The 24,711-nt window shown below is 41.3% G+C and overlaps 1 long non-coding RNA gene across 2 annotated transcripts in view; it reads left to right on the forward strand.

Annotated features, from left to right (window-relative positions):
• The window catches only part of LOC115031773 (uncharacterized), a 125,418-nt gene that overhangs the window by 24,852 nt on the left and 75,855 nt on the right, over positions 1-24,711 (forward strand). For both annotated transcript variants that reach the window (XR_015048715.1, XR_003837437.2), the window contains exons 2-3: positions 9,790-9,831; positions 21,154-21,220. This is a non-coding gene — a long non-coding RNA (uncharacterized LOC115031773). The remainder of the gene's footprint in view (positions 1-9,789; positions 9,832-21,153; positions 21,221-24,711) is intronic.

Here is a 24,711-nt window from a genome sequence, read left to right on the forward strand (position 1 = left end):
ATTGTAGAAGGGTCAAGGACACCATAAGAAGACCTACAAAGTCAACTGACCTGAGCCCACGGGGGCTCACAGAGACTGAACCATGAACAAAAGAGCATGTGAGGGCTGGATCTAAGTCCCCACACATTTATAGCAGTTGTGCAGCTTGTTCTTCATGTGAGTCCCCTAACATGGAGCTGGAGCTGTCTCTGACTCTGTTACCTGCCATTGGATCTTTTCCCCTACCTGGACTGTCTGGTTGGGCCTCAGTTGGAGAGGATGTGCTTAGGCCTGCTGGGACTCGATGTCTCAGGGTAGGGTGGCACCCAAGGGGGGTTTTCCTTTCTCTGAGGAGAAGGGATGTGGGTAATGGGAGAGGGATTTGTAAGGGCAAGATTGGGAGGACGGGCTGCAATTGGGGTGTAATATGAATAAAAAATAAATTATGAAAAAGTATATGTATCGTGAACCATATGTCACATTTTTAAAATATTCTTAAAATATTCTTAACACACTTAAAATATTCACAACATACAAAGTATATTCTTTAACCACAATAGTTAATTAGAAATAAATAACAGAAAAATTTTTGGAAAAGTTATTAGTACTTGGAAATTAAATAATATACTTTTAAATTGCCACAAGACAAAGTAAAAAAAAAAAAAAACAGAAAAGAAAAGAACAAAAGAAACTTAGAAAGTATTTTGTCTTGAATAAAAGTAGAAGTATAACATACCAAAACTTGTGGAATACTACTAATAGCAGCATTTAGATAAAAAAAATAGAGTGTTACATCCCAAATTAGAAAAGAAATCTCAATCAACAACTACTTTTCATCTTAAGAAACCTGAAGAGTAAACGAAACCCAAACACGTAGAAGAAGGAAACATCACAGAACAGAACAGATATCAATGCACTAAAAAAGAAAAATAACAGGCAAAAGTTGAAGAGACTTGTCCTTTGATAGCAGAAGGTTCGTTCAATTAGAAGGTAAATAAAATGTATAAACCTCTTGAAGCTGATTTTAAAAAATGATGTGGACTACAAATTCCCATGCCAATGAAAACATTTACATCACCACAGGATATGCTGTTTCAATGATACGGGATAGTACGAATCACTCCATGCCAACAAATTCAGCACCCAGATGAAATGGACAGATTGATTTTAGAAGACACAAGAGCTTAGTCAAGAGAAACAGATAACCTGAATAATCCTATATATGCTTTACACGCCCCCCCCGAATTTGTAGTTTAAAATCTTTCAGTGACAACAATGGAAGGCACAAAGAACTTCATTGGGAATTTTGTTTAATGGAAAAAAAAGATACTGCAATTTGTCAGAAATCCTTTCAAAAACTAAAGAGAAAGAAACAATTTCTAGCTCATTCCATAAGGCCAGCATGAGCTTTATTCAAGAACCAGATAAAGATGTTCCAACGGAAAAAACCCAAACAACAAACAACAGCAACAACAACAACAACAAAAATGACAGGCCAGTATTCCTCATGAACATAGATTCAAGGCTCCAAAGGAAAAATTCATAGTCCTTTATTAAAAACAAAAGCTCAAATGCTTTCTTGGTTGAGTTTGTTAGAAGGCCACACGTCTTTATGTTTCTATTAAAATAAATACTGTATTTATATACCCACTACAGTGTTCCATGTTCTCCCTAAGGCACTAATGATATCCAAGGACATTTGTAAGTATAAAAATGTGTTGAACAGAAATGACTTTGCCCTGAGGTCTTTACAGCTGCCTTCTCTGTGTGACTACCTCTGTTTATATATCATTTAATTCTAGAGATTGGATAGAATTAACTTCATTTTGTGTTTCCTTTGGCAACTGTTTTTACATTTTCTAAAATTCTAAGTCACTACTGTATTTCGTCCCAGAGTGTTATAATTCTGTTATTTAGTCTGCATTTTTAAAATTTCTGATATTTAGGTAGAAGTTTGCCTCTCCTCTTCTTATTTCTCATGATCATTGTTGGGGTTTGCCTGGATGAAGACTAAATAAACATAATGTAGCTATATTTCAAAAGACTTGACTTCTTTTTATCTTTTGTTGACACCCTGATATACAAAGAAGCTTAACGCTTCAATTTGCTGTGTGTATTTTTTTTTTATGGTAATCCCAATAGATGATAATCTTTGCTCCAAAACACGAGCCAAGTATACTTTACTCATATATTCTTTTGGTACAAATAGTATGGATGACTTTTAAAATTTATGCTCAGGTATGGAGTTTCAAGGATTCTTCTTGAGTGGGCGTGATGGGGAGTGCCTATAGCCCCAGTACAATTAAGATACAGAGGCAGGAGGATAACTGCAAGTTCAAGGCCAGCTTGATTTACATAGACAGTTCCAGGCTAGCTGAGGCTACATAGTGAGACCATGTCTCAAAAATGAACAAACAAAATGCAAAAGGGGTTGCAAATGGTACCATGCCTAGTGCTAAGAGCAACACCGGCTTTATTTTATACCTTAGTCTTAGTGTTTGCTTTCAGTATTCTGATGTAGCATGCTTTCCAAAAGGAGAAGAGCACGGGCTCCAAGAGCAGCGTGGGCTCTTGAAAATATTGTCGCTTAATTTTTGTTAGCACTTTTAACTTTGCAATTCATATAAATTGTTACACTAAATCACCAAGTCATTTAAGTGCCCTGAAAATAACCTCCTAGTTTATCCTTTTAAATATAGCATCATTAACTGTTCTTGGTTTCAGCAATCATTTACATAAGACAGTATCATGATAAACATTTAAGGCCAAAGCAAAATGCTCCTTGGTGAGACGCTGAACATTTCACTGTGGTAATTCAGAGTACCTCAATTATCATGGGGATGATAAACAAATTAAGGCCATAATTGCAGGAAGAAACAGTTTCCCTTAATGGCCCTGTAAAGGTTACGTTCAAATAATTATCCTTCATTTGTAGGTTGATAAAATAATGAAGATAACAAATGTGACTCTAATACTGTTTGTAGAAAACCACTCCTCCAGCCCAAAATCATCATATTAGTAGCAAAAGCAAAAGCTATATTGGCTGCTAGTCTAACATTCACCTGATCCATCAGGCAATCAACCCAAATTGCTTATTTCCTTTAATCCTCATGACGCTATTGTATGAGTTACTGTTCTCATTATGCAGATGAGGGATAATTCCTCAGCTTTCTTGTGCAGAGCTATACCTTCCCTCTCGTCTGGGTTTATGGTCTAATTAAGGCTACCCTCAGCCCCAGATTCTAGGAACAATCAAATTTAAATTTTTGGCCAATTTAAAATTTTCATCCTAGGAGTAAAAGACTATTTGCTGCTCTTCCAGAGGACCTGAGTTCAGTTCTCAACACCGAGAGTCAGGCATCTCACAATGATAGAAGTCCAGTTCCAGGGGGTCCAATGTCCTCTTCTGTCTTCCCTGAGCATCTGGATGCATGGGACATACATCTCTGACACAGACACATGCACATGAATAAAAACACAAACTCTTTCCAAGGAAAGCTGACTCCACAGAGCACAGTGCTTGCTTTAACGGTTTGAATAACCCACACGGATCCAGTTAGTCCTTTCTAGAACTATTCCACTGTATTTCCAGGGACAGAATGGCCTATCTCAGATCAGAGTACAATATAGCACATAGGAGTTCAGGATTTGAGATTATATTGCTGGAACCCTTGGATGAACAGTACTCAGGCTTCCTATGTCCCCAAAACTATAGCGAAGAACTGAGAACATTGTGACCATATCTGAATCCTGCTTTTGTGATTCAGGTGGGCTACATCCACAACATAGACCAGGGCAGTGGTTCCTACTATGCCGTATCCACTTGCAAATACCAGTGAAACAGCCACAACTTTGATGTGATGGATGTATTTTTTTTCCTGACACATTAAAATAAACTTAAAACCCTTAAGAAAATTTTACCTAGGCACGATCCCCAACAGCTGCATCTTTTCCAGTGGTCCATAGGTCATAACTGGAGAAGCCTTGTATTGCAGAGCACACCACATCGCCTTCATCATTTTGTCTTGTTGAGAATGCTGCTTTTCTGTTTGTGCATTTGTGTTTAAAGCCATGTCTTATGTATATGAGCTTTACCTTAAAAGAACAGAAAAGGGAGCCTGCGGCATGAAGCTGTATCTCTTGGGAGCTGTATCCACTTGGGAGGCTGAGGCAGGAAGGCCACAAAGGCAAGGGTGGGTTAAAATGAGACTTTGTTCCAAAAGATAAAAATGAGAGAGGGTGGTTATTGCATCTTAATGTGAAGAACTACTGGGAAAAGAGAAGATAGGATGGGTGGATTAAAAATGAAATGTCTTGAATGCCTTAGAAGTAACTACATAGGTCCCTATAACGAACACAACACAAAATCGGAAAACTCAGACCTAAATACACTTAAGAATTTGGTGGCAGAATTTCAGTAACTCCCTTAAACTAGTTCACAAGCCAGTTCTTTGTCTTTGTCTAAAAATGGGATTAGTAAACTCGTGCCATGATGGGAAATACTTATTGTGAGATTTATATTTTGGTACAAAATACATCAAAACATTCTAAGGTAGCTTGTGGAGAGCAACCATCTGCTCTTCACGGTACCTCTGCATTGTTGTCCCATGGAACTTGTCCCCTGCATCCAAGGACTGCTTGCCCACCTTACCAAGTCCACTCACGGACCCCATCCCAAGGTTGTAGGAAGTTCCAGTACACCTTAGTAACGCCAGTGGCAACAGAGTAACAAATCAGGGATTCAGAACTGTTCTCAGACTTTGGGAGGCAGTATCCAAGTCTGTTAGTGTGTTTACCTTTTTCTTTTTAAAAGGAAGATTTGTTGTTATTGTTTTTAATTATATGTGTGTGTGTCATAGGTATGTGCATGTGGGTGCAGCTACAGAGGCTGGGGTTGCCCCTGGAGCTGGAGTGATTGTGAGTGGCCTAGTGTGGGTGCTGGGAACCAAACTAAGGTCCTCTGTTGGAGAAGCATGTGAGGCTAACCGCTGAACCATCTCTCCAGTCCAGTAGTGCCTGACTTTTTTTCTGAAGAAGCGTTGAAACTGAGACATCTCAGATGCTGGTGAGCTGGTTAAGGTCCTACCAGGACTTCACAGAGGTAGTCAAGGGTGAAAGAGAAGTAGGAATAGCTGGGACTTTCGCTTCTTCACTGCTCCTCTAGTCTGTCCCTCAAGACTTTGATACCATACAAGCAGAGGTAAGCTTCAATATCATTCCAGGTAAGTGTCTCTGCTTGGCAAAAGTGTATTACTGTACTGCCTGAAGCAGTGCTTTAAAAAGTCCATCTTCATGTGCTGAGCCACACTGAAACCTCACTTCACTTGTAAAGAGTCACATCAAGTTTTATCAGCTTCCCCCCTTTTTTTCTGGTGATAAATTTGAAATCGAGTGATTTGATTATGATCATGAAATTATTTTAGAGTTGGGGTGTGAGCACATATATTCCTATCATTCTATTGTGTTAATTGTTTGCTTTATCTCAGGGAAAAAAGACTTCATGAGGGGTTAGAGCAGGGGTTCTCAGCCTTCCTAATGCCTAATATAGTTCCTTATGTTGTGGTGATTCCCAACCTTCAAAATATTTTTGCTCCTATTTCATAACTGTAATTTTGCTACTGTTTTGAGTCATAATGCAAATACCTGATCTGCAGGATGTATCACATTCGACCCTCAAAATGGGTTGAGAATCACTGGGTTCAAGGAAGATATCCATTTCATTTGTTGTTGTTAGAATGCTAACTCCTTGGATTCTCTTGTAAAGTTTGGTCTTGTAAAAGTACAATTCTTTTACATTAGCACGAACTACACAAAATGCACAGCATCCTTACACTATACAATTTGTATGAAGACCCGATCTCCATTTGAAGAATGCCTTTTTAATTCATCTAGAACATTTAAGAGAGTAAACAGGAATGATTACAAATTGACCACGAGGTGTTTCCAATTGCCCAATTTAAAGACATTTTCTCATGGAACTTTCCAGTCCCCCTCATATCAAACAGGCAGAGTAAGATCTGGATTTGAAAGAAAACCAATCCCTTCTTAAAGCTGTATACTTACTCTGTCTGAAGATATTCTTATTAGGAAATTGACACCTAAGTGCCACTGTCTATTCCTACTTGGGCCTGTTGGGAAGAGAGAGTGTTCTGTATACTTGAGAAAGAGTTTTAACTCATCTGAAACATGTTTTGGGTTCAGAAATGTTATGGATTATGTAGTGAGGTGGATGGAAATGCTATTCCCAAAGGCAAAGATCCACTGATGAAAAAAAAAATACAGTTTTCACTAGATGCTTAGGAACAAGAATGGTGGCTCAGTGATTAGCCATTCTAGATTTTAATCACCATCACGGGCCTATGATGAATATTAGACTTGTAGGAACTGCAAGAAGTCAGATATTGACCTTTGTCTATGAGAGAGCCCTGCTAGGATTGGGAGGTGTCCTTGGTGATGGCTCTCAGCTTCCTTACACAGAGGCATCCTGTTAATAAGTGGGAGCTCGTCAATGACAGCTTTGCTGGGATGATATATTCCTTCCCACTGTGATTCTATGATCTTATTAATCTACATTAGAAAATACTTCTCATCTTTACCCATTCTCTCCCTGTGTACTTCGGTGTGATTAACATGTTGAACTATGTATACTCATAAAGGATCCATTTATTTATTTAGATATTTTTGGATAGATCACAGAAGGCCTACAAATTGGGCTATGAGAACCATGGCCTAAAGAATGTGTCAGCTTAGGTTTGATATCCATTTGGTCCCCTCTATTATCTTGTAGCGCTTTCTCAAGTTGCTCCCAAAAGAAGGGTCATGTTGTACCTGAGAAACTCTTCTCAGCCACCACTTTGATACACCACTACTGAATAGAAAGCAGGGGATTTGTCACGAACTTGGGAGAAAGAGGTGCTGACTTTTGAGTGGAGAGGGTAGACCCAGAAGAGACTGGTTGATAAGGAGGGCAGCACAGTTGCCCACAGACTGAACAGGATAGGATTTGATTGAGCATTGGATTGGGGTGGTGCCTTCCCTTTAGCTGTAGACTCAGAGTAATTGTATTCGGAACTGTGGCTTCTCTGCTTTCCTTCAAAGAGAGTATAATGATGCAATTACAGACATGATTTTCAGAAATGCAAACGTGTGTATGGACAAGTGTGTGCCTGAATATATACATACACATCTATGTTGCACAGTATATTCATGACTTGATACCGTAAGAGACATGGATCCACTTAGACAAATGTATTAACTCACTTATATCATTTGTAAGGAGTATCCAATGTTGTGCTTGATAGAAAACCTTCATGGGCAGAGAAACTGTCGGAAGGCAGAGGCATATGAAATAGCCGAGAAGAGTGCTTCAGGTGGCGCAATGACTCTTCTTTCAGGGGTAAAGTAACATTAGAAAGCTCCACAAGATAATATAGGGGACCAAACAGAAGTCAAACACAAGGTGACAGAAACAAAGTAAGATGATCTACGGAACAGAAATCTAGGAGATTTTCTTTGTTGTCTAAAGGAAATTAGCCATATTACATGGTTCAGTTTTCTATGGAAAGGTCTATTTGTTAAAATATCATAATCCACAGCTTACGTTTGTGTCCAGCCTTGGGGCCCTTTAATTAAATGCTTCCTTAAGCCTTTTCTGGTGCTCTTCAGAGCAGCTGTCTTATTTACTGTTCAGCCTTTTGCAAAGTCTCACTTAGCATCCTTCATAGTGTGCATTTTTGATGAGGATGGCGTTGCTATTTTTACATGGGCTTTGTAAACTCCTTTGAGGAATGTAGGGGTCCACAGAGAGGAGAAGGCGTTCTTTGACTTCTTGTATTTAATCTATCCGTTCCTCCATCTCACAGAGCCCCGTGTAAAGCTGTACCTATAAAAGCTGATTTGCCAACTGTTTTTGCTCTGAAGGGACATCACCTATTTTTAGCAACAAAGAAGTGTTAGCAAGGGGAGGGAGGCATAGCTCAGAGGGACAGATCTGAAATGAAGCCCAGACTGCTGGGGAGAGGGGAGAGGAAGGCACAAGCCTGTTTGTGAAGGATGTTCAGGAGAGTGCAGCTCTGAGCCTTACACTGCAGAGAGGATACCTCTTAAAAAGTCTGCTAATAGAGAACTGAAGAGAATTCATGTCATTAGAGAAACCTTTAAGACAACCAAACAGAGGGCACCAGGACAGGCCAAGATGAACTGGGGTTGATTAGTTCCGTGATCTGTGTTTTTTTAAAAAAAGTCTTCGATTGAGATAAATTTGCAACATACTGAAGAGGCAGCTTCTGTACAGTCTTACGCAGGAAGCAGGTGTGGGGATGGGGAGAAAGAATGACAGGTGAAAAATCCAAGGGGAGGCACATCGTGTCCAGAATGTATTGAAAGCTGAATTGGGTGGTTTCTATTATCCTATGTAAAGTTTAAAGGAATCATTAGAAAATAAAAAGTTACCCTCATTTTCCAAACATAGAAGTTCTTCCTCCCCTCCCCCACTCCTCTCCCCTTCCCTCTTCTTTCCTTCCCTCCCCTCCCCTTCCCCTCCTTCCCCTCATTCCCCTCCTTCCCCTCCTTCCCCTCATTCCCCTCCTTCCCCTCCTTCCCCTCCTTCTCTCCTCTCCCCTCCCCTTTCTTCCCTCCCCTCCCCTTCCCTTCCTTCCCTCCTCTCCCCTCCCTTCCCTTCTCTGCCCCTTTCTTTCTCCTCCTCTTCCCAATTTCCCTCCCTTCTTTCTTTTTCTTCCTTTCAAGGTTGGGCTGAAGAATTACTAGAGCACTCTGCCTTCCTTCCAAGGTTTCATTTTGTCTAAAGCCAGCAGAATCTCAGCTTTGTAATCCATGCTACGGTAGAAATACGATCCCAGGGAACTCAGAAAGAGACACATTTGATTCTGCTTGTGATGCTATCACAGAAGGCTGCTGGGAAGAGGTCATTTTTTTTTCTTTTTTTGAAAATAATTTTTTTCTCACACAACATATCCTGATTGCAGTCCCTCCCCCACACCCCCAATTCTCCCTACCTCTCCTCTATCCAGATCCGTCCTCTTTTTGTCTCTCCTTAGGAAACAAACAGGCTTCTAATTGATAATTAAAAGACAAGACAAGACAAAAACTAACATCAGAATAGAACAAAACAAGCAGATGGAAAAGAGCCCAAGAGAAGACACAAGAAATAGATATAGATGCAGTGACACACTCATTTGCACACTTGGAAATCATATAAAAACAGTAAATTGGAAGCAATAATATATACATAAAGGACATGTAGGGTAAAAAGAAGGAAAATATAAATAAATTAAAATTTAAAAAGGAGCTCTGACATGATGTCTTGAGATAATGAACCCCCACTCCAAAGATGCTGTTGAGTTGATTTTCTGTTGGCCTGTTGCTGCTGGGCATGCAGAAGGGAGATACCCTTAAGAATATCTCCATTGAGATTCCCTTGAAAGAAACTAAATTTTCATTTGCAAGCTGTTATCAATTGGAGATAGCTTCTGAGTTAGGTTAGGGGTAGAGGCATGTGTCCATTTCTTTCATCTCTCCGATTCCATCTGGTGCAGACCCTTGCAGGCTCCATGCATGCTACCTCAGTGTCCGAGTCCATATGTACACTAATCACATTGACCTAGAGGGCCTTGTTTTCTTAGTGTTGTCCATCCCTCACTTCGGGTTCTTACACTCTTCAGTGGGTTTCCCTGTATCATGATGGGAGGGGTTTGATAGAGACATTCCATTCAGGGCTGAGTGTTCCAAGGTCTTTCATTCTTTGCTTAATATCTGACTGTAGGTCTCTGTATCTGTTCCCATCTGCTGCAGGAGGAAGCTTCTCTGATGATGGCTGAGCAAGGCACTCTATCTGTAAGTATAGCAAAATGTCATTAAGAATAATTTTATTACTACTATTCTTTTCTTTTTAGAACAGTAGCATTTAGTTTTACCCTAGGTCCCTGGACTCTCTAGTCTTAGATTCTTGGCCAACCAAGCAGTGTTGAGTATGAGTTGTGGAGTGGAGCTTAAGTGGAACCAGATATTGGTTGTTCACTCCCACAAGCCCTGTGCCACCACTGTCCTAGCATATCTTGCAGGGTGTTTATATTTCTTCTTTGGTGGTGTACAACAGATCTTCCTGTACCAAAGACGCTAGCACCCTAGGGATGAAGTTTCTATGTAGGCACCAGCTTGGCTTCTCTGTTCTCAATGACTTGTGTAGACGTTGTCTTCAGCAATGGAGTCTTGCTGTCGGTTTGTGGAGAGCAACCTATAGCCTTGGCAACAGTCTGGGTTGTTTGGTGGCTCCTATGACACCTCTTTGGACAACAATTCAATTAAATCTAACCAAATCCCAGTATTGGGAGCCTCATTTGGTGCTGAGAGATATCCAATTGGAGCATTGTCTCCACTATCATCTAGTGATTTCATTTAGATCATTTATATATAGATATAGATATAGATAGATAGATACACACACACATATATATATATACACACACATACATATATACACACACATATATGTATGTATGTATATATATATATATATATATATATATATATATATGGAGTTTCTTCTATATTAGGTTCGATACTATGCTCAAATGGCCCTTAATTTTCTGTCTCTCCCTATATTCCTTCCCTCATCCTGCTCTTCCATCCCTTCCCTGACCCCCCCACCCCCACCCCATTCCCACCCTCTCATCTATACATAACTATCTATTCCATTTCGCTTTCCTAGGCCAATCTATCTGCCCACCCCACCCCCAGTTCCTCACTTTATACATAACCTTTGTAGTTATACAGATTGTGGCTTGGGAAGAGGTAACTTAAGTTGAATCTTAAAGGGCATAAAGGAGTCCACCCGGTGGATAGAAGGATCAGGCCATAATTACGATGTGGCTAGTGCTCCTGCTGCTCAATCAGTAGCCATTAAGTTTCTTATTTCTGGATTTCTCTTAGTTTCCTGTTCTGCTCAACCAAGGAAGAACAGCCTTACCGCTGTCCATAAAATCCTTAAGAAAAGATTGGGTAGACTTACTAATTTTGTTTGATTAGCCTAGGAGTAGAATATGTAATAGTTTGTGCCAGTGAGATATAAAAGAACGTCTGATATGCCCTCTAAGAAATGCTTCTTGACTCTAAAGGGAAAACACCTTTTGTTCTTTTTGCCTCTAAGCATCAGTGTGCTTAGAAAGGATTCTTATTAGAACTACCACAGGCACCCTGTAACAATGAAGGGAGACAGCCTAAGGGTGTATCAAAATTTCCAAGGGCGACAAAGCAAAGGGATGGCCCTGTCTGCCTTTCACATTGCTGTTCCGTGATGTTGTAAGTGTCACTGTTGTGCCAGACAGCACTAGCTGGAGTCTTCTCTAATGGCATCCTCACTGATAACAGAGCATGTGCAGCAGCACAGAGCCCAGAAAGGTCACAGGGCCCTTAGAAGTCACCAATCATCTACCGTGAGTGAGGTGTGGGATGTTGGGGAGTAGAGTGTGAGGGGATGGCGAGAGATAAAGTAAAGCAGACTGAGCTCAGACCACGGGGACCTTAGATGTAGGGGCATCAGACACTCGCACTTTCTTCTCTAAGCTAGGAACAGTCACTGGGGAATGAAAACCCTATTTGTTTTTGCATGTGTATGTGGAATGGATGTATACATGTTGGCATGTGTGTAGGTACATGGATGCATGCAGGTGGACGTGCTCATGTCACTGCATGTGGAGGCCAGAGGTTGATGTCAAATGTGTTCCTTGATCTCGCTACCTCCTCCTCCTCCTCCTCCTCCTCCTTTTTTTTGTTCAGAAACAACTAAAATCCTAACTTGTAAGCCTTGTTAAATCTAAATCCTCCGGTGGCAAATCCTGATGGATCTGCTACTGAAACTGGGAGACACTCGTAATTACATCTTGTTCTCACACTATCCCTGTCCAAAAAGCTCTTGCTACCTTCTTACTGAAGCAGACTCTCTCATTTCATTCCAGACCTCGTTGGTTCAGAGAATCTAGCTAACCAGCTTGCTCTACCCCATTCTACCCTCCCACCCCTTGGAGATTACGTTCCATGTCTGTTCGGCTTTTGCATGGGCACTGGGAATCTGAACTCTGGTCCTCATGCTTGTGCCACCCTGTCAGCCTCAGTGAAGCACTGAGTCAATTAATATTATACTTAGGTCAGAAATTTAGGACATTCTTGTGAACTCAGGATGGAGGGATGAGGATCTCCCTTGATGTAGGAGATAAACTATCAAGGCCATTCACTCAGGGGCAAATGGATGCACTGACAGGCTGGTCTCTTTCCATGATTATTCCATTGTATCTTGGAAAAGCAGAAGTTAATGTCAGATGCTCACAGAGGAATGGTCAGTTAAAGAGACAGGCTGTCAACACTATGGAATGCCATGAGGTCAGAGTGGGTTAGGGATTGTCCTGGGTTTCAAAGTGTAGTCTAGATTTGAATTGAACACTGAAAAACTTAAAAGAGCTGGGGAGTAAACTGGAGTATCCAACCACACAAAGGAAAGGAGGGTTGACTTGGAATGCGATGGATGTTTTTATGGTGGAGGGATAATCCTAGAGTGGTTACTTGGAACCAGAATGGTAGGAAGAGAAACTAAAGCTGATTCCAGTCCTGTGTGTATGTGTGTGTGTGTGTGTGTGTGTGTGTGTGTGTTTTAACAATTATAGAATGCTGGTGTTTTTATTTGCTTTAACTTTAATTACAAAACATATCCCATTAATGTCACTAAGTGATACCACACACCCTATATTATATGATGGGAAAAAGACTTTTCCTTTGTGATATTCTTTCCTTCAGCCCACAGTCACTTCTAACCAGGGTGGTGGAGAAATCCAGACAAAGACCAATGGAGGAACATTGCATTTAAACATTTGGCCATACTCCTCCAAAATCAAAGGTCATTAAAAACAAAAGGAAGACCAAGAAACTGTCACAAGGTAGTGGAGACTAAGGAGACATGGCTATCAAATGCATACAGTAAGATTAACATCCAGGAAAGAAAGGAAACGGAAGTTATTGATGAGCACCCGGATGAAATAGGGGCAGTGCTGCGTCTAACCAGGAGCATAGTGCCCATGTTGAGTTAGACAAACTAAACACAGGAATGTAAGAGCAGGAGTCTCCACGGAAGGAATGCTAATACTTTGTAGCCTCCCCATGAACCTTGAAATCGTTCACAAGGAAATCTTCATTTCCCAGCCACACACACTTCCACGATTTGTCATGAGGCTTGGCTGGGGGCAGGGTGTACATAAAGCTGCTAGTACACAGTTACTTCTCTGTTGATGAAATGCCATGGCCAAGACACCTTAGAGAAGAGTTCATTTGGATCTATTGTTCCAGGGAGTTAAGAGTTGATGATGGCTGGTGATGAGGACTCACATACTGAACAGCAAGCATGAAGCAGAGGGAGCAAACTGGAAGAAGGCTGAGGCCCTAAGCTCTCAAGGCCTGCTCCCAATGGCACACTCCTCTAGAAGGCCACACCTTCAAAGCCTCTCCATACAGTACCACCAACTGAGCACCAAATGTTCACAAACTCGAGACTAAGAGGCACATCTCCTCCCCACCAACTCAATGGTCTCAAATGTTAGTTCCCTTTCTCCATAAATGAGTGAGTCTCAAATTAAAGGTGTTTAACAATCACTTGGACGGTTTTGTCACAAAACCCAGGGCCCCCGTCCCAGAGGTTCTGACTTAGTAGGTCTGGAATAGAGTCCAGAACAATGGGTTACAGGTGTCCTTTTAGAGGAGGTGATCTATGACCACACTCTAAGAACTACTGTCATAGACATCTGGGAGTAAGGGCTGTATGTAAGAGAGAGAGGGACAGGAAGCCATAATGACTGCCCTACTTACTACACACAGGATGAAGAGAGAAGTAGAGAAAGCACTATGCAAGTAAATCATTACAGATTAATTTGGAATGAAAGTGAGGTCTGATTAGGTAGTCATTTAATGATAACAGCGGTGAGGTTAAAAACTAATTTTTGTCCATTTTAACCATCTAAAAATATGCAGCTGTTTTTCCTGCTGAAGCACTCAGATGACCCATAGACAAAGGCATGCCCAGTTCAGCTCCCTCAATTACAGATGAGCTAACTAAAGCAGAGAAAAGAGATGTGATTGCTTCAAGGTCACAGAGCTGGTCATTGAGAGAATGAGATTAGAACCTGCTCTTGCAAGCTCCAACCTCAGTGCACCTTCTGCTGCCACGTGGGTCACTAGTGGCAGCACTCAAAATCACAGACCTCTCATATGTATTCAGGACAAAGGGACAGAACATCTGACTTATTGAGGGGACACCAGGCATTTGCTGACCCAAGTCTTGCTCGTAGATTTTCTCTTGGCTTACTGTGTCATACAGCAACTCAGTTTTGACTAGCATAAAAAAAAAGAGATTCTCTGTACAGGAAAATGGCCATCTCATGGACATTCAATCATGTTTGGTTTTCATGTCCTCAGCCATATCAGCAATGTGTCACTCATTTGAAAAAGCTCATCATACCTTCAAAATGCCGACTGTCATATCAGGTACACCTCCTCCCTGTCACGGCTTAGCTTTACTGTGCCCCTGTACAACGTGATGCTTATAAACTATGCTATTTTCAAGGTTGTGTGGTCACCCAAGGCTACTTCCGGGAAGAATAGGGACCCAGGGGACATTACTGCGTGTTGACTCTATTGCTTTGACGTCATATAGGTTAAACTGTGTTTAAGTCAAGGGAGACTTGGACTAGGAGTGTGGTGAAGTAATTGCCTAATGTGAATGAGGCCTTGGGTTCAGTATCAAATTAGGGTAGCCTTAAAGATGTCCCAATAGCAGTGGTCACTGCCTGTTACCACAATCCGTTCCTCATCTCCCAGATCATAGGCTATCTTTCATGTTTTGGTCAGTAAGTCACAAATTTGGTTGATGCGGGAAATACTTTGACTTTTTCAATCATAAGAGCTTTTGTAGTCGTATCGAGAATCACAACTATATTTTAAAGAAGTCAGGGCTGCCTCTGGAGTTTGCATTGCATATGTCCCTTTCCTAACTCCACCCTCAGTAGGAACACCACCACAGTGGGAATACACCACAGAAATGGGTGGTATACCACTATAGAAATAAATGCAGCAGGAACCTGGGCCTTGATCATCTCCCCTGGAACCTGAACTATCCTCCAACTGGCCACTGCCAGGGAAGTACTGCATGGCATTAGCTGGCTGTGGTAGGCATGCTCTTATTTACAGTTAATACTCTTAGCAGCTCATTTACATCCACATTCTCCTCTCCATTTTTTTCCAGCATAATTACACCCCATATTGTCTTTGTTGACCAAAGCACTGTTCACAGGAGGCACCGCAATCACTTAGCATCAGCAGTCTGCTGGAAGAGGTGAGGGAGATGTCAGTCTGAGTCTCAAGCATATTTTTAAGACGGTGGTGGTTCTCAAAGTGTGGCCTCCAGACCATCAACCTCAGAACTGCAGACTTCCAGGTCCTGCTTCAGAGCTATTGAATCAGAAATGCTTGCGGGTGGAGTGGTGATGCTTGTAATCATTTCTGGTGACAGAAAAATCAAAACTGAGCAAGGGAGACAAGGTGTGAGATGCTAGGCTGAAAATGGAAGGTAAGCTCAAAGGTGTATATTGATTGGTGGCCCTCACTTCTTCTCTTACCCATTAGCCTTTTCTCAGAAAGCTACAAGAGGAGGCACTCTGCTATCTGTAGGCACTCGGTCAACAGACAGGTGGCATGGGATCCAGAAGCAGAAGAAATGACGAGGGGAATTTTAGGATTGTGCCTGAGGAAGACACCCGATGACAGCTGTCCAGTGGGTCTTGAGAGAATTGGTCTAGGCTGGGAGGGGGCAGATGGAGGGCTCCAGGCAAAGGTGCCTCACGACAACTCTGCTGGGTTGTTATTAAAGGGTTGGTTGTGAACATCAGAACAGTGCAATGACTGAGAAGGAAGAGGATTCTTAGGAGGGAAAGTACTGAAAAGCAGAAAGCAGAGGCCACAGCACACTTGCACAAGGGAGAAGCTGCCACAGTTGAGAACTCCTTAGAGGGATATTTAGATGCCTAGTTAATATAAGCTCTGACTATTGCATAATTAAAAACGGACCCGTGAGATCTCTCAGTGGGCAGTGGTGCGCTCATCCAGGTCACACAACTTGAGCGTGAGCCCCTGATCTCATGAAGCTGTTCCTGTGTACTTACTTGTGCATGCATATGTGCGCGCGTGAGCGCGCGCGCGCACACACACACACACACACACACACACACACACTTTGTTTTTAATTTGAAAAAAACAAAAAACAAAAACAGAAAAGATAGGCTTCAGTTACGTTGGGAAAGTGAGCTGAAGAAGTTGAATAGATATAAGTAAGCCAAATTTTTAGTTACCAAAATGGTATGTGGTAAGTCGATAGTCAGTGTCCAGGATCAGTGAACTAAGACAGAGCAATGAAAGCCCATTGTTTAGAAATTTGAAGATAACTACAAAAGAAAACAGTGAACAGATCAAAAAATATTTGCCTTTGGGGAATGAGAATAAACTTCAATTTCTGTGATTAAAACAGTAAATAAATAACACACAACAAAAAAAATCAAAAACTAAAATCTACCTGATAATGTCAGTCTAAAAATGTGTGGTGTGATTGTGTATGTGTGTGTTTTAAAGGATTCAATTAGCAAAAAATAAACCAAAATACTTCACCTTGTGCCTAGCCCCACGTAATGGGGCCTAACTCTGGTTCTAGGCTCTTACATTGCCACCCCATCTTGGAAGATAATCAAGGGCATAGTCATAACCATGAGTTTATGTCAGGGTTAATGCCCTCTGTTAACATGACACTAATTGATTTAGGGATGAAAAGCAACTGCTAAAACACACACTGTAAGCTAATGACAGTCCCCTCTCTCTTCTTTGGAGTTTGGGAAAGCTGGGTGCGGTGGTGTGTGCCAAACTTCCAGTAGTGTGTGTGTGTTTGTTTGTTTGTGTGCACGCCCGGGAGGATGTGTGCCGGGGGGGGGGGGGAGGAGCATGGAAGTAGGGCCATGAGCTGGAGACAAGCCTGGGCTGGACAGTGACAGCCTGCCCCAGAAACAAAGACAAGCAAATTCATTGTGGACTTTCCTTGTTTCTGCCTCAATGCTGTGGTACTTGTTGAAAGTTCGCACCATGATTTTAGCAGCTCTTGTTATCCAAAGCCCACCCTTTCTGGTTGATGCAATGCTGGGAAATCAAATCCAGGGCTTTATGCACACTGGGCATGCAGTCTACCTACTAAGCTCCACCCCCACCCCTGACTGTTAAGTATTTGTCAGTTTGTTTCGGTGCCCCGCGCATGCCCGGTGAGTGCTGTCTATGGCGCGCCATCCACACCCAGCACAGTCCTTTCCTTTGGCAAGCACTTGGGTGTTTCCTTCTTCCTACTTGGAGCGATCTGTTTCTTTTTCATTTCCAGCTTCCTTTTCTCTCAGTTCCCTTGCAGTCTTCTCTGAGCTCCTCTCTGCTATCTCCTCAACAGTTTCCTTATTATTTTTTTCTGAGTTCTTAATATTTTAGCAGGTTGTGCTTTTCTTTAAGGTGTTAAATATTTCAGTAGGTAGCTAAATATTAACACTGCATAAATTTTTGATACATAAAATTTGTGAAAGTACTCTTGAGTAGTAAGCCTATGCAGGCGATATATTTTCTTATTACCTAGACAAACTTCTAAGCCTATTTGTAAGATTAAGTAAATAAAATCCTGTAAGTAGTTACCTCCTGCTTGTTTCTTGTCACTGGAGTGTTTATTAATTAACAGTTGTGGGTTCCTCTTGAGTACCGGATGCTGGCTGGCTCAGTCTGAAATGAGAAGGTACAAACTATCTCACGACTACTCCGGCATCAGGAGGGTGGATGGGGAAAATTGTAGCTATAGGGCGTGAGGAGATGGCTCAGTGGGTAAAGCGCTGGCTGCACAAGCCTGAGGACGAGAGCTCAGATCTCCAAAAATCTATTTAAAGCTGGGCGTGGTAGCAGATCTGTAACATCAGAGCTCTCAGGAGGAAGTCCCCGGGAACCTGCGGGCCAGCTAGACAGGTACAAACAACACAACACAACAGAATCTGTCTCAAACAAGATGGAAGGCAGGACACCGGAAGCTTTCCTCTAATGGCCCCTGCACACCATAGCACAACTGTTTGACTACCCACTCCTGTGTCGTTCACACACAGCAATCAGGGGATATATTCCCTCAAGTGCTCCTAAGTTATTTTCAGTGCTGCAGATGGATATCAATGAGAGGCCTTGATTTTACACGTTCATAGACGTGCGATATTCTAGGAAAACACACAGGCATTTTTGTCTGGGGTTGTCATGTGGTTGTGGTTGTTGTTGTATTCATTGTTTTTGAGATCAAGTTTCCCCATGTAGACCAGGCTGGCTTCGAACTCAGAGGTGCTAAACTCCCAAGTGCTAGGATCAAGGCATTTTCCACCAAGCACATTTTGGGATTAAGCTGAAAACTGCCAGAAACCCCAGGGATCAAGCTGAGTATAAACTGGGAGCGCATCTTTACTGGAGTGCTGTGCTGCAGTATTTCATGTTAGATTATAGCCAAGTCTCTGCCAGGGAAGGTCGCTGGGTACTTACTGGAAGTTTCTAAACTCTTTTTGTCCTCTAAATCTACCAAGTGAAAAGGAATTTTCAAACAAGCAATGAGTTTTTAATATGAAGAACTGTAAATATGGTAATCAAATTGTTAAAAATTTAAGAATTTATATGTAAATTTTAACTAGGAAGAAAAGTCCCACCAGAAAAAAAATCGACTGATTTCCTTCAGAAGTCCAGCAGATTAAAATGCTGCAGTATTTGTCCTTTAAAATATCAAAGGGTACCCTCAAACTTCTCTTCCATTTCTCCTAAGAGTGACCATGCTTCTGAAACACGTGTATGTGTGTGTGTGTGTGTCTGTTTGTGTGTGTGTGTGTGTGGTTATATAGATGGTTTTGGGAAATGGTTCCGGTTTTGCTTCAAAGAGAATGCATGCTCTCTAACTGTTGGGTGCAGCTTTCTGAGTAACGGTTGTCACTGCATCAAGTTTGCTGCTGTGTTATTAAATCATTTATAGCTTCATTTATTTTTGGTCTTTTGATCTCCCATTGTGGGAGAATAATGTCAGGGACCTTTCTATGGCTGTGCACCTTTCCCTTTAGAGTTACGAGTTTGTTTTCCTTATGTTGCTGGTTTTAAGGCAAGTTCAGAATTGTCATGATTTATTTATTTATTATTTTGCAGTGGTGGGTCTCACTATGCCTGATCCAGAACTCACTGTGTAGGGAGACTTATGTTAGTCTCCCTGCCTTGACCTTCTGGGTGTTGCTATCTCACCTCATGTACATCCTTTTAAAGTATTTTTATTTTATTTTATTTTACTGTTTTATATGTTTGGTGTTTTGCTCGCAGGCATGTCTGTGCAGCATGCGTGTCCCTTGTGTCTTTGGAGTCCAGAAAGGGGAATCGGGTTGCTTGGGATGGAAGTTACAGATGGTTGTGAGCTGCCATGTGAGCATTGGGAATTGAACCTGGGTCCTCTGCAGGTACTCTTAACCACTGAGCTATCTCTTCAGCCCAATGAATTACCCTTTTGTCACTATATACTCCTAGCGATAATGTTTGTCTCTTTAAATTTTTGCCTGATATTCATGTGAATTTCTCTTAGTTAGCATTTATCTGATATATGTATCCTAGCATTTCTCCCCTTCCTTTTTGAATTTTTTTTGACACAGGATGTCATTCTGTAGTCTCAGCTAGCTATCAATTGTCTCTACCTCCTTAACTCTAAGATTACAAGTATGCACTACCCATAGTCCCAAGATTTATTCTCAAAGTTTGTCATTAAAATGGAGTTGGGGATAGCTCAATGTCTAGAGAACTTGTCTAGCTTGTTTTTGCACTCAAAACTTGCAAATCTATGTAAAAAAAAAACCCAAACCCTTCATATAGAATTTTATACAATTATGAGCCATATAAGAATAGATTCTTAATAGAATTTTTGGACTCTCAGTTCAAACACATTAAAAAATTTGATAGATGTTGCTACATTTACACTCATGATAAACTCCTCAGAGTAGAATTTTTTTAGTTAATGGGGTTATGTATTTCATCTTACAGAAATGCGATACCAATTTATATTTCTGGCAATAGGGCTGACTAGATAATTGGAAAATGTTTTCCCCCAAGTACATCTCAAATACTTAAAAATTATACAATAAGTATTTCAATTGGAACATTAGAGTGATGGACACTAACGGAATTTTCTAGGATCAAAACAGAGAAGCAGCTCTAAACCATGAGAAGCACACACTGAACTCACAGGTCCAAGTGGGGCATTTGTGGTTGTGTGTAGTCAAGACTTGGGTTTTTAATAGGCCTTAGGCTTAAAAGGTGAAGAATAGAAGCAGGAACTTTCAAGTGTGACAACTGTCACCCAGAGATTAGTAAGAAGAAAAGTAAAACAAATAATCCAGACAGTAAGCTCCCAGCTTTAATGTTCTTGTCCTAAACATCAGGGATGCAAAAATATCTCCTGAGCACTTGTGGTCTCAAGCCTGCCTTAATGTAGGCTGTGAGTCCTAATAGACAATACCCTGAGGTACCTGTGTACTTAACATGGGCCAATGCGAATTCTTCCCAAAGAGTCATCTGCAACTGCAGGCTACAGATTACCATGAGTGTAGCCTTTGATTAGACATAAATTCAAAATCCAAAACTGCATCATGGAGGAAGGCACGGATTCAGAAGACCCGAGAGAAGTACCCAAAGCTACAGCACAAAGCTACAAGGATGGGAAGTTTGCATGGCAGGGAGGATGACTGGTCCAGGATGAGCATGCATGCATTGTACATGCGTTGCAGAGGGAGAAAGGGAGATTGAAAGAGGTGTGGGATATCTCTGATGAGACAGCTTGTAAGACATCCCAGAAGAAAGATGTGAGTCTGTAGATTCAGGAATTATTGAATTTTGGCATACAAGACACATTAATGAAACAGAACTGTGTTTACAAAAACAACGATGACAAAAGAAGCATCAAGAAAAGTGGCATTGTTTTACATCAATGAAAGTCTCTTCAATGACTGATGTAATAGGATGCGGCTGGATTCTCATATCGGCTTCTGCCTTCAATCACAGACCATGGGGCCTCTGGAACAACTAGCTTACAAGAGAACGAGAATGAAGAGGAGCATCGTGTATTGCTGTAAGTACGGTTTGACCTTGGGGAATCCCTGAAAAAAAAATGTTTCCCGGTTCCTCAAGGATCTCTAGATCATACTTGAGAATGGCAGTGTGCGGAGTGGAGGCTTCCTCTTCTGGGTCACTGTTGGTGAGCTAGATGTTACAAGCAGATGCTGTGTGCACATGCTTTCTCCTCTCACACCCTCCATGTATACTTGGTGTGAATCACGGGTTTCCAGGCAATTACAATACCGTGGAGTATTTGGAATTTCAAACAAGGTAAAACCCTTAATTCCATCTCTCTCCTGTGATTTCCAGAGTACTTTAGGGTCCTACAATATTACCATCCAGTATATTTGATAGTATGTGCACAGGTCTTGAGTCATCTCACATATTTTTGGTTAATAAGAAAGTAGATAAACTATATTACTATATCATGTTTGAGGCATACATAAAGACTAATACAGACAATCTGGGAGTCTATATGGGTTTGACCTAAGCCCTCTGCTTATATGTTATGGTTGTGTAGCTTGGTGTTCTTGTGGGACTCCTAACAGTGGGAGCAAGGTCTGTCTCTGACTTTCATACATAATATGTAAAAGTGAGCCCTAACGTGGGAAACCAAAATCACCTAACAGGACACCAACACATTAACCCTTAATTCTGCTTTGATTTATATCACATCCCCCTCAGAAGTGTGAGGACACTGGTGGAGCACTAACTCCGGAGACTCAGGATATCTTCAGTTCTCTGGGAAAAGTGTCATCGAGATGGCATGAGGAAAAGCTATGTTAATGTTTTCTAATCTTCATCTGTTTTCCATTTATCATTTTCTATCATTAGGGAGATGGCCCCCATCTGAAACTGTTAAGGGATTAAATTCTTGTTCTCTATTGATCTCATCCACACTGAAGAAATATGACCCATATGGTTTTCCAATCTTATCTAATTATATAAACTCTAAGATGCAAGACATTATTTTAGCTATGACAAGGAGAAAAGGAATTGTAATAAAGAACCCATTAGATATCAGACATTGCAATTTTCATTAAAACTAAAACAATGCCTTCTCTTGTGCTCCTTTCCTTCTGTTAGTTTGTCCTGTCCAACTACCCAGGGATAGTTTTTGCTTTATCTTATTATATTTTATTTTGCTATTTTTCTTTTTCTTTTTATTAGATAGTTTCTTTATTTACATTTCAAATGTTATCCCCTTCCCTGGTTTCCCCTCCCAAAACCCCCTATCCCATCTCCCCTCCCACTGCTCACCAACCCACCCACTCCTGCTTCCCTGTCCTGGCATTCCCCAACACTGGGTATCGAGCCTTCTCAGGACCAAGGGCCTCTCCTCCCATTGATGTCCAACAAGGCCACCCTCTGCTACATATGCAGCTGGAGCCATGAGTTCCTCCATGTGTACGCTTTGGTTGGTGGTTTAGTCCCAGGGAGCTCTGGGGGTACTGGTTGCTTCATAATGTTGCTCTTCCTATGGGGCTGCAAGCTTCTTCAGGTCCTTGGGTCCTTTCTCTAGCTCCTCCATTGGGGACCCTGTGCTTAGTCCAATGGTTGGCTGAGAGCATTCACCTCTCTATTTGTCAGATACTGTCAGAGCCTCTCAAGAGATAGCTATATCAGGATTCTGTCAGCAAGCACTTGTTGGCATCCACAGTAGTGTCTGGGTTTGTTGACTGTATGTGGGATGGATTCCCAGGTGGGGTAGTCTCTGCTCCACACTTTGTCTCTGCATCTCCTCCCATGGGTATTTTGTTCCCCCTTCTAAGAAGGACTGAAGTATCCATACTTTGGTCTTCCTTCTTCTTGAGCGTCATTTGGTCTCTGAATTGTATCTTGGGTATTCCGAGCTTCTGGGCTAATAGCCACTTATCAGTGAGTGCATATCATGTGTGTTCTTTTGTGACTGGGTTACCTCATTCAGGATGATATTTTCTAGTTTCATACATTTGCCTATTAATTTCATGAATTCATTGTTTTTAATAGCTGAGTAGTATTCTATTGTGTAAATGTACCATATTTTCTGTATCCATTCCTCTGTTGAGGGTCATCTGGGTTCTTTCCGGCTTCTGGCTATTATAAATAAGGATGCTATGAACATAGTGGAGCATGTGTTTTTATTACCAGTTGGAACTTCTTCTGGGTATACGCCCAGGAGAGGTATTGATGGATCTATTGGTAGTATTATGTCCAATTTTCTGAGGAACCTCCAGACTGACTTCCAGAGTGGTTGTACAAGCTTGCAATCCCACCAGCAGTGGAGGAGTGTTCCTCTTTCTGCACACCCTTGCCAGCATCTGCTGTCACCTGAGTTTTTGATCTTAGCCATTGTGACTGGTGTGAGGTGGAATCTCAGGGTTGTTTTGATTTGCATTTCCCTGATGACTAAGGATGTTGACCATTTCTTTAGGTGTTTTTCAGCCATTTGATATTCCTTGGTTGAGAATTCTTTTTTTTTTAGCTCTGTACCCCATTTTTAAATAGAGTTATTTGGTTTTCTGGAGAATAACTTCTTGAGTTCTTTGTATATATTGGATATTAGCCCTCTATCAGATGTAGAGTTGGTAAAGATCTTTTCCCAATCTTTTGGTTGCCTTTTTGTGCTATTGATAGAGTCATTTGCCTTACAGAAGCTATGTAATTTTATGAGGTCCCATTTGTCAATTATTGATCTTAGAGCATAAGCTATTGGTGTTCTGTCCAGGAAATTTTCCCCTGTGCCCATGTTCTCAAGGCTCTTCCACACTTTCTTTTCTATTAGTTTCAGTGTATCTGGTTTTATGTGGAGGTCCTTGATCCACTTGGACTTGAGCTTTGTACAAGGAGATAAGAATGGATCGATTTGCATTCTTCTGCCGCCAGTTGAACAAGCACCATTTGTTGAAAATGCTGTCTTTTTTTCCACTGGATGGTTTTAGCTCCTTTGTCAAAGATCAAGTGATAGTAGGTGTGTGGGTTCATTTCTGGGTCTTCAATTCTATTCCTGCCTGTCACTGTACCAATACCATACAGGCTTTTTTTTCACTGTTGCTCTGTAGTACAGCTTGAGGTTTGGGATGCTGATTCCCCTAGAGGTTCTTTTATTGTTGAGCATAGTTTTCCTTATCCTGGGTTTTTTGTTATTCCAGATGAATTTGGAAATTGCTCTTTCTAATTGCATTGAATCTGTAGATGCTTTTGGCAAGATGGCCATTTTTACTATATTAATCCTGCCAATCCACGAGCATGGGAGCTCTTACCATCTTCTGAGATCTTCTTCAATTTCTTTCTTCAGAGACTTGAAGTTCTTGTTATACAGATCTTTCACTTGTTTGGTTAGAGTCACACCAAGATACTTTATATTGTTTGTGACTATTGTGAAGGGTGTCCTTTCCCTAACTTCATTCTCAGCTTGTTTTTCCTTTGAGTAGAGGAAGGCCACTGATTTGTTTGAGTTAATTTTATATCCGACCACTTTGCTAAAGTTGTTTATCAGCTGTAGGAGTTCCCTAGTAGAGTTTT

This window comes from Mus caroli, unplaced genomic scaffold (genome assembly GCF_978045245.1).
Source record: "Mus caroli unplaced genomic scaffold, Mus_caroli_1 scaffold_10, whole genome shotgun sequence".
NCBI lineage: Eukaryota > Metazoa > Chordata > Mammalia > Rodentia > Muridae > Mus > Mus caroli.